The sequence below is a fragment of the Pyricularia pennisetigena genome (genome assembly GCF_004337985.1).
Source record: "Pyricularia pennisetigena strain Br36 chromosome Unknown Pyricularia_pennisetigena_Br36_Scf_12, whole genome shotgun sequence".
Taxonomy (NCBI): Eukaryota; Fungi; Ascomycota; class Sordariomycetes; order Magnaporthales; family Pyriculariaceae; genus Pyricularia; species Pyricularia pennisetigena.
This window is the reverse complement of record NW_021940924.1, coordinates 430190-445518: the sequence shown is the minus strand read 5'-3', so window position 1 is coordinate 445518 and position 15329 is coordinate 430190.

The following is a 15329-nucleotide window of genomic DNA, read 5'->3' as shown; positions in this document are numbered from 1 at the left end:
CTGACCACACTGTTTGAGCTCCCTCTCCATCCACACTTGACGCATCTTCTCCGTCGGCTTCTCCAAAATGCTCTGCTCGAAATGAACAACGTGACTGTATCTGACCCCATTTTTGCATTCAACCTCACCGTTGACCGAATTGGAAGGTAATTATCGAATAGCTGAGAGTTGGCGTAAATGAGGTCAATATGATCTTGGTATAGCAGTTCGATGGATTGATGCACATTAATTCTTTGCAGCCGAGCCCTGAGCTTGTTCATGTCAGCACTTGTGGCTGTGTGCTGTCAGGCTCATACATACCAGTTCGGATTCGACTTCGCTTGTGTTCTGAAGAGCTGTTGCCATATCGTGGGTGAAAGGTTGAGTCCAACATGGGTTTGTCATTTTGAGGCATATACGCTGCTTGCAAAAAAATCGCAAAGTACGCGATCGACGACGCTTATACAAGTACAGCCCGGTTGCGTATCAAAAAGGCTCTAGTAGCTGGTTTTGTCAACTGCTGTCAGGCCAGGTCGACTTGTTGCTCCAGCCAAGGGCCATGTTCTGCTGTTCACTGCTGGCTTATACCAATCTCGCACATGGTTATTTAGTCCATCTTGCGACGGATGGCCTCTTTTCGACAGAACAAGTACTTCTCATCTAGAGCTTCCCGTCTCTACACTTGCTCAGCTGCCTCGATTTTACTTAGACACTTCAAGTTTGACAGGCCATCATGAATAATGTCCACGATGTCATTTTTCCGCAAGAAGCCAATCTTGAGGGATGTCCTCAGGGTTGCAATGCCGAAAAAGTCTCTTATGAGGAATCCTTCTACATTCCCGTCTACAACGACGACACTTTTGCCTACAGCAACGAAACTATTGACGAGGCCTTTAGGCACTTTTTTTCTTGGCCATCGTTTTCTTCTTTTGGCCTGGAGCTATCTGATAGGATTCCCTGGGACCCTGATTTCGATAGCATGGTTGACCTGTACCAGTATTCGAACTAAAGTCGTCATCGGAGACACTAGGGGCTAGATGTCAAGGGCAGTCAGGGTGGCAGAGCAAAATGATATTGTTAACTAGTCTTGCTCAGGGCAGCAACAAGTAATTGGCGATGACATGGCCCGCAGGGCACAAAAGAAATACACAAAGACCCCGTTATCATCTTTCGCCAAGATGGGTTTACCAGACGCCTCCATGTGCTGGTCCTGTAGTTGCATACTGACCCCGTGATTGTCAGCCAGTGACATTTATCTGGCAACAGACTCTCTTGCTTCTCTGAATCAGCGGATGGAAAGGCTTGACACTGAACTCTCATGCTTGTCAATTCTGGCTAAAAGCAGGCACACTTCTTTACTTCATCGGGGCCTCTGGAACTTTGGGACTTTTCGGCGTCGGGGACGTTTCTTTCTCGGAGCCAGTTGGTTGACTTGGATCTCTTTCTTGACGTTTCTCGAGTGAGAGGACGTCCTCGGGCCTCTTCACACCCTTGGACGTTTGCATGCGCAGGCAAGCCTACATCAGGCATCAGGAATGAGGCGTATCAGGAATACTGCAGTGTTTTGCTCAGACGTCCGGCAGCGTCTTAGCAGCCAGGTAAAATACAGGATGACAAGGTCGGATACTATCTCCAGTTTCTTCAGCTTCTTAAACACGCCACAGCATATGTGACATGTCCACTAGTTAATTAATAAGAAAAGTGGAAAAATCAGTTCCGCAAGCCATTCCTGCAACTCTTTCGGTTTCAAGCTGGAGTTTGCCCCCTTCACAGCAGAATCTTGAGCGAGTCAGTCTTGCGCTGGTCTGCATCCGTGAGTATTTGCTCGCGCCGAACTCGGCTCACTTGTGGCTATCCAGCCGCTTAGAGAGCCATATTTCGATATTTAGCTATTAGATGACATTGCTTAGCCAAATCCATCATAGTGACAACAGACTGTCGCGGCTACTTAATAGTCAATGTCCCGCGACGAGACCAGGAGCTCCCACAGTACCTCTGTGGAGATATAGCTGACTCGGAAAGAAGCATTAAGTCTATTATAATGTCGGTGTATGCGGGTGACATCATAAACGCTCCTTGGTCTTCACGGGCAACGGTCCTCAAAGTTGTTTTTTTGGTCCAGACCGCCGATCAGGACTTCTACGGCGTTCTCTACTCTAACCCAGATCCACTCAGATGGGACTGGCCAAGCCCGAGTGGGCTCTCCTGGGTGTTTCACGATGGCGTCCAGATTGGAACGTGGCAGGAAGCCAGCCAGAAACCTAGATTTACAGATTCTTCGGCAGATTTGGAAATAGATCAAATTTTCGGACACTATGAGACCGCAGAAGGACAGGTCTACTATGCAGTCAAATGGGTTGACTATGCATGTCCCACCTGGGAAAGTGATATGAATTACTCCTGCAAACATGTTGCCGACTACCACCAGCGACTTTCAGCCCCTGGCTCGGCGCTGACGCATTATCAGCCGTGCGTTGAGGTCGTCACAGGTACACCCGTATGACACTGTGCTGTGGGGACTGGTTGAACTGGAGGGTTTATATTTGTGAGGTCTAGGGCGATAGATCTGCTGGCTGAAGAAGGCAACTCCTTAGTAAAGGGTTTTGTTTTATACCCAAGCATGCCCACTTCCCGGCTGATGCTCAATGCTCAGGTATACTGGTAACATATAATGCCATCAGGAATGCACCCCGATCTAGAGTTAGCTTCAAATAACGGAAACTTCCGATGAATGCTGGGAATGACCTGATGGAAAGCCACGAAGAGTTAACAACTACACCAAGCGTTGCCGCTGCCGATGGATGAGGGCGGTAGAAGATCCTTAATTACTTTGAAGCCATAACATAAACCTACGTTTTCTTAGTCCTCCTGGGATAAATGCAGCAGTGCCTCTACTAAAGTTGACATCCATTGCATATCTGCTTTCCAGGGATGTTAGCAAAAGACTATTTCGGTCCACATACACCTCTTTTTTTCGACAGTCGCGCTCCAATTTTGCATTTGAAACGTCAATCTCGTGCTGTTTTGAAGCTACTTCTGTATTTTAGCAATTGTCCGTGCAAGCGCCCATTCGTTGTCTATATTAATCCTCAGCCAACAAGCGCGGCACAGGCGAGGATATCTTACCGCTAACTAAATTGTACATAACCTCGGGTGGTTTGGGTAGCCTTTGCAGCCAGTTACGGCTGTAGCGCTTGGCAATCTGGGGGTGTAAATGTTCTTTGCAGCCAGCTTGGGCTGCTTGAAAATATGCATGGTGTTAATATTCCAGCCAAGTTGAGCTTTTTCTTTTGGCGAGTTGGATGGATATTCTCTACAGCCAGTTTTGGCCGATGCAGTGAGGGTTTTGAGGGTGTTGCTAAGTTTGAGCTCTTTCGGCCGATCTGGGGGTGTGGGCAAGCTCTACAGCCAGTTTGGGCTGCTGTATTTGGCGATCTAGGGGGTATAGTAGCCTTTACAGCTAGTTGGAGCTTTTTCGCTCGGCGATCTGGGGAGTGTGTGGATGTGCTTCGCGACCTGGGGGTATGGCCTTTTTGTGTCCAGTTTGGGCGTTTATGCTTGGAAATACGCATGGTGTGAATCTTCTTTGCAGCTAGTTCTGGCTGTTATGTTTGGGGCGTGTATAAACTCCTTAAAACCAGTTTGAAGTTCTTCGCTTGGCGATTTGGGGGGTACGGGGGGGTGTAACTTCTATAGCCAGTTCTGGCTGTTAATGGCCCAGTAACCATGATCTACATTACGAGAGCCGCATTCGTCAACAGCCGAAAATGACTGCAAATCAGCAGCTAATTGTGTCTGCCACAAAAGGAAGTCTTGAAAAAGATCCTAAAAGCCAATTTTAACCAAAAGCAGAATTCTGCGTCACATTGTGGCAGCTTTTACTGTTTGTCATGGGTCAGGTTTGTTCGACTTTCTAAATTGGACAATTGCCTTGACCAAAGAATATTTTAAAAACATGTGAGGCGTCACATGTGAAGCTATCGTAAAGTATATACAGTAAAAAGCGTAACAACCCTCGCCAAATATTGTAGTGAACACTTTTAGTAGTGGTGTTGTGTATGTAGTATGGCTCATGTAGCGTAGACTACGCTTACAGATACAGACCAAAACTGGGAAGCGCCGGAACAGGCCCGCGTCAATTCAGATGGGCGAAACTGGTGCTTTTGAGACCAGGACGGGAGCCAAAAACAGGTGCCAGGTATGCCCGGATCGCCAAGCACAACAGGCAAAACTGGATCTAAGGAATTTACGCACGCCCCAAACACAACAGCCAAAACTAGCTGCAAAAGCTACTTACCCACACTCCCTGGATTAGCAAATACAACATCTAAAACTAGCTCAAAGAATATTTACACCATGGATATTTCCAACCGCAAAAGCCTAAGCTGGCCACGCAAAGGCTGCCACACCCCCAGTCGCGAAACACATCCAAAATTGGCTATACAAGGTTACCACGCACTCTTCAAGTCGCCAAGCGCTACAGCTAAAACTGGCGGCAAAAGGTTACCTACACCCCTGAATTGCTAAGCACAACAGCCACGATTGGCTGCATAACCATCTTCCTCTCGACAACAAACATCAAATTTCTATATTTGCCCCATGTAGTGCCAAGTAGAGCTGTTTCTCACTGTACAGCCTGAACCAATATATCTTCCGCTTGCAGTACAGACATTTTATTTTTAAAGCGTGGATACGGCCCCATGTTAAGCGAGTCTGCTAACAAAGTGAAGGAAGATCCAGGGTTGACTGCATGTTAGGCTACAAACATTCACCTTTTGATTTTATTACCCATCCGCCAAAGTACCTCGAAGCAGATGTGCGTGCTCCACTTGGCTGCTTGATCAAAGATCGACTGCAACAGTGCGAGCGGCCTAGCAAGCTACTGGGCTGGACTTGTAAATAGAGTCCTTACAGTCGCTTGGCTGGGACGAATGTGTATACGGGAACCAGCTCTAATTGGCATCATATAGTGCAGATACAGAAAATCGATGTGTGTTGAGAGGAAGATGGTTTCGCTCCTAACCGTATGCTAAGATGAATATGTTGAATTTTCAATACGTGTAGGCCTACGGCCGTCTGCGCATTACAAGATAGACATGAACAACCTGTACTGAGGCTCATCCTGTTAACTGGATTATGAAGGTTGTAGCCCGGATAGCTCAATCTCCACTGGTTTTGGCTTGAAATCAAGTCTTTCCCACTTCATCACGAATGCAAGGGAAATGACCACAGCACCGGCTCCCACAACAATGAAGAATATGTTCCCGATAGCCCTGGAAATCTCTTCGACCACAATTCTTGCCAATCTTTGCTCTGCCTGGCCCAAAAACGCGGAGCCCAGGCCGCCGAGCGCCTGCCTAACTTCTGCATCGGAAAGCCCAGCGCTGTCATCGACCAGAGCATCGTTGACATACTTGAATCCTAGGTTCTAGAATATGCATCCACCGACCGACATGAACAGAGCAACTCCGCCGAGCTGCATGATCAAGAAGACAACAACATGATCCGACTCTTTCGTCGCATCACCCCGTGCCATGGCTTTGAGCACCGCGGCGCCTTGCTGGAAAATCAACCCTACTCCCGCGCCCACGAGCGCGAGGTTCCCCATCACGAGACCCACGGAGCTGTCGGCCGTCATGGAGGTCTGGAGCGTCCCGCCAATAACCATCAGCGCCCCGCCCAGCACGTAGAGAACTGGGTAGAGTCGCAGGCGTGGAAGCATGGCCGACGAAAGGACCGTCATGCCGACGAACGTTCCGATGTAAGGAAGCAGGTTGACGGCAGCCTCAACAGGCTTGAAGCCTCTTGTGAAGGAGAAGAACAGCGGAGTGTAGTACAATGTGATGCCGTACGCTGCCGCTGCCATGGCGGTCGACAGGCCTACCGGAAGAACTGTGCGCACCTCTCCTAGCGCGTCCACCGGGAAGATGCGATATTTACGGGTCGTCCAGATGCACAAGTGCTGTTGCACCGCGTACATGGCGAACAGGAGCCCGGTAAAGACCCAGGCCACGATGGCCGAGTATGAACCCCACGGCCAGTGCGAGCCGGAGAAAACCAGGCTGCTGAAGAGCATTAGAAAGGAAGCACAGTGTAGGATCCAGCCGAGCCAGTCGACATCGATCCAAGCGTATGATTTCGTTTGCTTGGACATGAAGAGAGGCGGGAGGAAGACTTTCCAGCCGGCACAAAGGACAGCTAGAATGGGTATGTTGATAAACATTGCCTAATAGTCGTCAGCTTCTTTGGTATCCATGTGAGACCGAGCAGTCTTACCCATCGCCATGTAGCATGGGGATTCTCAGCGAAGGCACCGCCGACAATTGGTCAGAGCACCAAACCAATGGCGAACCCAGTCCCAATGACGGCTTGACCCCTGGGCGCCTCATATGCCAACGAGAACTTGAAGTTGTAGAGCATTATCCTTCCAGAAACCAACGTCAGTATGATCAAGCAAGAGTTAAGCGTCGCAACGCTTAAAACTTAAAAGACGGAGTTCTCACCCCTGGTAGAGCCCTGCGCCACCGATACCGGTGATGGCCCTCCCGATTATGACGCAGTTGATGTCTGGCGCGGCGCCGGCTATTGCCGCGCCAGCAACAAATATCAGACAAGTTTTGTCCATCCTCCACCATTCATGGGTCAGACCCACTTTTGTTAGCGATTCACACGCAAAGACACCAATAAGCTTAACAGCTGAAGAATTTTCGCCCTCCGGGCGCCGGTCGTCATGGCCTCACCAGAGGTCTCAAACCGCCGCGCGCGCCCGCAGAGCACGCCGCAGGCTTTGCCGCAGGGCCAGGCCGAGTCGGAACACGTATCTCTCGACACGCGCACCGCTAACGCGCCTGAGCCGGCCGGCCGCGGAAAGTACTCCAGCCTCCCGGCCCTGGCCATCAAAACACTGCAGCAGGAGCTGGAAAACGTGGAAACAGTCGGCAGCTGGCTCGAAGAGGTCTTTGCAGCCAAGCTCGAAAGCTTACAGGCCCCGGAGGACGCCGCGCTTAAGAAAATTGTTCTCGAACTTGACGATGTGATTAGCGGCTGGTTCCTCAGCCGCACCCTCCCTGAAAAAGAGCGTTCGCGCTCCCCGTGCCGTTCGCCGACCAGTTCCAGCGAAAGGCGCAGCATTTTAATTACAAGGACGGGCACGGCGTCGTCGGCCTCTAAAGGCAAAGGCACGCCCACTAACAAATCGGTCACATGGGCCGAGCGAGCCGCCACGCCACCAGCGGCGGCCCCAACGCAAATTTTAACCCCGGCCACGCGCTCGTACCCGATACGTACGACGCCCGGCAATGCACCTGACAGCTCCGCAACTCCCTCCCAATCGGGCCGGGACCGCCCCCAAGCCCCGAAACTTTTGACAGAACAGCCGTCCAACCGCATCCTGATCCGCGTAAATGACAAATTGCGGATGGTGACGAGGGAGCCATACGCGGTAACGATCAAACTGGCCGAATTGGTCTCGGTGCCACACAGTGAAATCCCAAACGCCAAGCGTACCCCCACGGGCTGGGGTGTTACGGTGGCCTCTGAGGAAACACGGCAAAAACTCCTCAACCCCAGCGCGTTCAAGGCCATTATGGACGCATTGGATGCGCGGGAAGTCACTGTCCCGACAACTTGGCACACATACGCCGTCTCTGGAGTGCCCCGAACGCTCAATTGCCTGGACGGAAGAAAGGACGTACATGATGTAATCCAGGAGGATATTACCGTGGCAGCAGGCCAGCAGCCAGTCAACTGGCATATTTCCAAGCATGGATACGACCCGCATACGGCTGAGGGCACGTGGATAGTGTCTTTCCTTCAACCCGTAAAGCCTTTTCAGCTTTTTGGAGTGTCGAAACGTGCGCGGAAGGTTGAAAAGTCACGCAAAATTACACACCACCACGATGGCTGCCAGGGATATTGCGAAATACGTCGCTGCGTACGGCAAGCGCGTTGCGGCATATGTGGTGAAGCAAAACATGCGACAGAGAAAGAGCCGTGCAAGGCAGCCCCAAATGCGTTAACTGCCACGGCCATTTCCCATCCGGACATGAGAACTGCCCTGCCCGACCTTTAGTGGTAAATGGGAAGCTTGAGCGACCTTCACAGCGTAAACTAAAGGGGATCCGCAGAATCGGACGTGCCAACCGTGCCGCGATTATTAACGACCGGGCTGAGGCGGCCCGCCAAAAGCCAGCACCTGCAATCCCGGTCCTAAGCACCTCATCGCAGCATTCGCAAACCTCGAGCTCCCGATCGAGCATCTCAAATAAAAGAGCGCGGCCATGCGAGGCGGCAGGGGCGGACATCCGCAACTTCCTGCAGGCTGAACAGGAGCGCGTGCACGACGAGCTCGTTTGGGCAGCCGAAATGGAGGAGGACGCAGCGGCTGCTGAACCTTGCCCCGCCGATGTGATAGACTTGGAAGCAACCCATCGATTGATATGACGAAATACCCGCTCGGCAACATGCAGCGGGAACGCCTCGACGTAGTTTGGGCCAACGTAGGCAAAAGGATGGGTGTGCATCTGAGCTTATTGGAGTTATGCCACCAAAGAGAAGTGGACCTGGTTAACGTCCAAGAGCCATGGTGCGTGCTAAATACGACTACACAAACGCACCCGGGCTATGATGTTTTTGCGCCAGTGGACGAATGGCACGCAAGCACTTACGAAGCCATGACTGGGATCCGGCCCCGGGTGCTCACCTACGTCAAGAAGGGGGCCGCCCTAGGGGCCGCACAACGACGGTTGCCGCAGGGCCAAAATACGCGGGACGTGCTCTGGCTCGAAATCAACGGAATACTATTTATTAACGTATATAGGGCTCCAGGTACTCACGCCGCGCTGGAAATGGTATGCAATACCGTGCCAGATGGACCCACGGTGCTAGGCGGCGATTTTAACGTAGCGGCTGCTGCGTACCAACCGGGCCGCACAGACGCACGCGGAGGGGATCAACTGACGGCATGGACGCAAGCCCAGGGCATGCATTTTACAGGAAATATCGGCGTGCCCACCCACCGCGACGGGGGTTTACTGGATATGGTCTTTTCCAACCTCCCCAGCACAGTAACTGTGGTTGACAGCAGTCTTTACACAGGCTCCGACCACGAATCTCTTTATACCACGCTGCGGACGCGCGGCGTCCCGCGCCCGGAGGCGGTCAACGTCTCGGTTAGGGACGACCGGCTACCAAAGTCTGCGGAGCTACTTGCTTTTGGCATGCAAGATATGCCGGACCTGGGATCCGCGGCCGATGGCTACGCATTGGACGCGTGGGTAGCTGAATTTACAACTTTATGGGAGCAAGTGACGTGGGTCGTGGGTACGCCGGCGGGAAAAAGGGGCAGCTCGGCTCCCTGGTGGACCGAAAACTGCCAGCGGCTCTGGGCCGAATTCCAGCGGGTAAAACGGAGCGCTGTAAATAGGGCAGGCGCCTCTGCCGAGGAGAAAGCTTACACGAAAGGGGTGCGGGCCGCGAAGCGGGAGTATTGGAGGCACCGGATTGACCAACTGCGCGACTATAAGGATTTGTGGAACATGGTGTGTTGGCTGGGAGCCGGACCACGCCTCCGGTCCCCGCCGCTGGTTATTAACGGCGAGCAAGTGAGCGAGCCCTTAGCAAAAGCGGAGGCATTGCAACGGGAGGTGCTTGGCCGATTTTCGGCGGAGGATGACCTGCAGGGAGACCCCTTGGAGGCCTGGTCGCCGGACGAGGCTAAAATCCCTTGGGACACCCAGGTTAGTGCGGAAGAGGCGGAGCGCTCCTGCATTGGGGTTACGAGCACGTCCCCGGGCATCGACGGAATAATTGTCCGGCTAGTAAAAGCCGGATGGGCTTCGTTGGCCGAACCGGTGCGCAGGCTCTACCAACGTTGCCTGGAACTCGGGCATTTCCCAGCGCCTTGGAAGAAGGCCGAAATCGCGATGCTACCGAAAACGGGGAAAAAAGACCGGAGCAGCGTTCGATCTTGGCGGCCTATAGCCCTCCTCTCCTGTATCGGAAAAGGCCTCGAAAGGCTTGTTGCACGCCGGATAGCGTGGGCCATACACGGCAACGGGCTCCTTAGCTGCACCCACGGCGGTGCCCTACCCAAGCGATCGGCGACGGATCTGGTTTGTGCCCTCGCCCACGACATCGAGCAGGCTCTAGCTCGCGGGGAGGAAGTTACCCTTGTCGCATGCGACGTCCAAGGCGCCTTCGACGCCCTCCTCCATGGGCGATTAATACGGAAAATGCGGAGCCTCGGGTTCAGTAAAATGCTCCTCAGGTTCGTGATCAACTTTTTAAACGGCCGCCAGGCCCGAGTCCGGCTGGAGGGTACAACCACGGGCTTTAGGCGGCTTGGGTGCGGCACCCCGCAAGGGTCTCCCCTTTCCCCGATCCTATATATGCTATACTTGGCGTACCTCGTTAAAAACGGTGCGAAGTGGCGGCTGGCATACGCAGACGACGTGCTCACATGGAAATCGTCACCCTCGTTGGGGGAGAACGTACGTTGGCTGGAAGATAAACTCCGGGATATGCACGAAATCGAGGCGGAAGAGAAGATCCATTTTGCAGCGGAAAAGACAGAGGTGATTCACATTACCAAGAAGAGGCACGGTCGCAACCCGGAAATCCGGATGAATGGTAGAACGGTTACCCCGGTCCAACTACCAGGCGGCCGACGCGGACAAAGCGCCTCCGGGGCCGAACGTTACCCGGGCATGCGTTGGCTTGGTTTTTGGTTCAGCCGGCGGCTGGACGGGCGCCGCCACGTGGCCGAGAGGGCTGCCAAAGCAATGGCGGTCGCTGCCCACCTCAAAGGCTTTGGGGCAGTAAGATACGGACCGCCTGCGGCTGCACTTCGCAAGGCAGCGGTGGCATGCGTGGGCTCCTCGGCCACCTACGCAGCCGAGGCATGGTACAACCCAGCGCACAAACAAAAAGGACTCCTTAAAGCACTGAATAAACCGCTGGTCTTAGCGGCACGGGCCATCCTCCCGGCGTATAAAAGCACCCCCTCGTCCACCGTTCTCAGGGACGCAGGATTACCCTGGGCCCGCGTCGCGCTTGCCCACACCCGCCTGAAATACGGCGCTCGACTGAGGCTCGCGGACAAGGGGCACCCCCTTGTCAGCCGCCTGCGTGAAACACCTCGTGCCCGCAACCCAGGCCAGCCGGCCACGACCCTGCAAATGGCTGCACAACTCCTCCCGCGGATCCGGAGATTAGAGTTGCGCGCACCTCGCAATGCCCCGGATTCTCGCACTGACCCCACCGGAGGAGTCCCAAAAGAGGAAGCGGCGCGCCGCTTTATGGAATGGCTGGACATGGTATCACCTGAGGATATCATAGTATATACGGATGGTTCGGAAAAACACGAAAATAATTGCGTCCAAATAGGGTACGGATGGGCCGCTTTTAGGGCGGGCCTGGAATTTACCGCAGGCTCCGCATCTATTACGCCGGAAAGCCACGTTTTCGACACCGAGGCGATTGGCGCCCTAAAAGGGCTACAGGCGGCATCCAGGGCCCAACCAGGCGCCCGGATCTGGATTTGTGTGGACAGCACCTCGGTCATTTGGGGTCTTAGAGGCGACGCGCCGCGTCCGTCTCAATGGGCCTTTCTGGAGTTCCATAACCTTGTCGATTTACTCCGAAAACAAGGTACGGAGGCTCGGGTCCGTTGGTGCCCTGGGCACCAGGGAATCCCGGGAAACGACCGGGCTGACGAGCTGGCCGAGGCCGGCTCCGCCGGACCGCCGGACCCAGACCCGAAGGCTCAGCAAACCACATATAGCGGTATCGGCACGGTCCTCAGAGCCAGTCTTTCGAATATAGAGAAGGATTGGTGGCGCAAAGAACTCTGTGAACGGTCCCCCGCATACAGGGAATGGAAACTCCAATACACACCGAGAAAGGAGCCCGAGTGTTACGGAGTGGCGTGCCTGGGCGACTGCCAACCGTGACTAGCTCCACCTCACGTGACAAGGCGCCAGGGTTCGTTTGTTATTTGCTCGCTTAGGCGCGTGTACGCGATTGGCACTGCGTGCCTTTCTTCTTCCTTTACACTTAGCTTTAGATCTTCGAATAGAATCGCCCCTATATTGCAGCCTTGTCTCTTTGGGATCGCTTTCGTGACAGCCTTATGAATCATATTATAACAAAAATCCAGATTATAATATATTAAAAACATGGGGATCAATTGTTTATTTTAACACAAATAAACAGATAAAAGTGTGCCAACGAGGTCAGCTAATATAATATTATGTGTTACTTGCTGCTTCAACGCGTGATGAAGTACATTAAATTAGGCAGCCAGGAAGCCATCATTGTTTGGCGCCAGGTGGTAGAGGACCGTGCGCGGGATTAAGAGCTTAGTCAGCCAATCGTATGCGATTAAATCGGCGGTCCGGCCGTTATCTAAAGCCCTGAATCGCCAATCGCCTACACAGGCTAAGCACCGTCCAAACCGCCTATGAATGCCATTAAGTACAGTATTACGACCGCACAGTTGGTCCCTGCAGATGTGCATATAAGTATGGAAGGTTGAAATTTTATGGCCGCCAAGAATCGTTGATGAGCATGGGATCAAATATAATCCACTTACACGGCCCAAGGCCCTGGTTAATTTTACGCTTGAGTACGTCCGTGCATCGGTCGATTCGTTAGTTTGGGTGTTTCGGACAGGTTGCCCCTCGCAACATGCGTACGTAATACGGCTCCACTCAGACAACGCCGCAGTTCAAAACATTCGGGTTGCGACAATTATGTCCTAATCAACCCGCACCAAGACCTATGCCCCTACGCGTCATGGATGGATCGACGAGCGTGGAAGAGCTGAGAAGGCAGCTGCAAGAGGCAAAGCAACGCGCAGAAAGAGAGCGACAACGTGCGGAAGAAGCGGAGAAAGAAGGACAGCGGGAGCGACAACGCGCCGAGAAGGAACAGCAACGCGCCGAGAAGGAACAGCAACGCGCCGAGAGGGAACAGCAACGCGCCGAAGCGTCAGAACAACAAACTCAACCCACGACACTTGACGAGTACATCGCTGCCTGTCATCATCTGGTTTTCTCCAGCTTCAACATTGAACGGAACCGGAAACTGACCTCGAAGGGACCCATCACTAACCCACGAAATAAATGGTGTCCCACACATATCCAGCCATGGTCCGATTTTATTCAGCAGCAGAGAATAACATTCGGCACAATCTACGACACCTTCCCTGTCGATAGCCGTGTTTTTGAGAATCGAGCCTTCCTCACCGGCTTAGGAAAAAGGATTTCATTGCACAGGATAGCTGATGAGAAGACGCTCGAGTCCTTCTTGCACAACAGTGTCGAGGATCCCGTCAAATTGATTATAGACCAACTCAAACAGGCGGAAGATGTTAGAAGCGCGTTCGAGCTGGGAAACGGAATCATTTTCGAGAACCATCCACATGCAATCAGCGATCTTGCAGAGGAAGTCGTCTACCGCGATACCCCATCGACACCACCGGCTACTCCAAACCACAGTCTCGACCTCAACCGGCTACGACCCGATCAGATCTGCGTCTACCGATCCGGCGACGCGGGCTCGGAAAGACGCACAATGATTTACATCTCCGAGTACAAACCGCCGCACAAGCTAACCGCGCCGCACCTTCGCCTTGGTCTACGCCCGATGAATATTTACACGGAAGTGGTCAACCGGAAGACCATCCCGACGTCTGTGGACCCCGACGCACGTTTCCAGTATCACGCCGAAAGACTGACTGCAGCGGCGATTACGCAAACCTACCACTACATGATTGAAGGGGGACTCGAGTATGGTCTATTGACGACGGGCGAGGCGATCGTGTCTCTAAAGATCGACTGGCGCGAGCCTGAAACGCTTCTCTATCACCTTGCAGAGCCTAATGCTGAAGTGTTGGCCCATCCGGGCCATTTTCACTTGTGCACAGCAGTCGGGCAGTATCTTGCCTTTAGTCTCATGGCGCTGGGTCTGCCGGGTGAGCAACGATTGCGCGGGCAAGACGAGCGGCACCAGGCTACTGAAAAACTCAAGACGTGGGTGGAAGATTTCGAGACAACGCTAAGATCGATTCCAGAGGACGAGCGACATGCGCCAAACAGTTCACCCGGCTATCAACCTGAAACATATCAGGGTGTCGATCGATCTCCGTACTTTGCCACCTAACCTATGCATTGTACCCACACACAGTTCAGTATATGGTGTGCTAAACTACTAGCCAGCCAGTCGGAATAGCAATCTCCCTCATGCAGGAGGCCCTCCATTCATGGAACTCGTAGCTCATGGCTGGGTATTTTTTTGCGAAGCGACATGGGTAACACAGCGCATCAATCGATGTCTCCTGAATTCCAAATGCTTTTTCATAATCGTATAGGTGATGACCACCAAAACCATTGTTCGTAAAATATAATGGTAGGAGAACAGCAGGCCTCCTACATGACACTAGCAATTTCTGGGAATGCAACCGTGGGCTTCCGACATGCCTGACAAGTAGGCATCTTGGTTGATGGCCCGCAACGGAGCACTTTTCCTATCCGCTGCATATGGAGGGCCTCCTGCATAACGGTAGCATTTTTAGTTGGAGGATAATAATTCTCAACTTTACTGATAGTGCCCTGTTTGGGGCGTGAGCAAGCCCAGTACGGCCGGCTTCAGCGGTACAAATCAAGAGCTCCAGATCTGACAAATACATCCTAAAACCCGAGATTTGTGTTTCACAAATACTCTGGGAAATGCCTCAATCCTGACCTCATCAGCAACCGGTGGAGGGGCCTCTTACGTATGCTGGTTTGTGGCTGGATCGCCCACTTCCAAGAATGTTAACTTGGTTAATAGGAGGGTGGTGGGCCTCCCACATGGGATTCTGGCGGACATGGACAACCAATCAGAGGCCCTCAAGATACCTGGCAGTGGAGGTCGTTTCCTTGCCTCGCATGCGGCCGACTATGCAACAGGCTCTCCATGCGCTGGGCTAAGAAGCTTCCATAATTTCCAACATTCGGTGATGTAGCGGCTCCCTTAATCAGCCTAGCGCTCAAGGAAGCAGCTTCCACCGATTAACCAAACACATGTATAAATCATGAAGTCTAGATTGTGTCTCCCTACTGGTTTCGAGAGAAACGGAAACTTATTTTTTTTGTCAGACTCTGTTAGCAATAAACGAGGAAATGTGCTTAAGCTGGCGGAAAGGGTGGCCCGGAAAAGGAGGGCCTCCCGCATAATTGAGAAATGGAAACTCTACGGGAAAGTTTACTTTTTAGATTGATGATTTCCGATAGATCAGCTAGTGGCCGCTCTGCTTTATGACGTGGTATATCGGCTGGCTATAAGTCCTGCAACTCAAAAAGCAATGC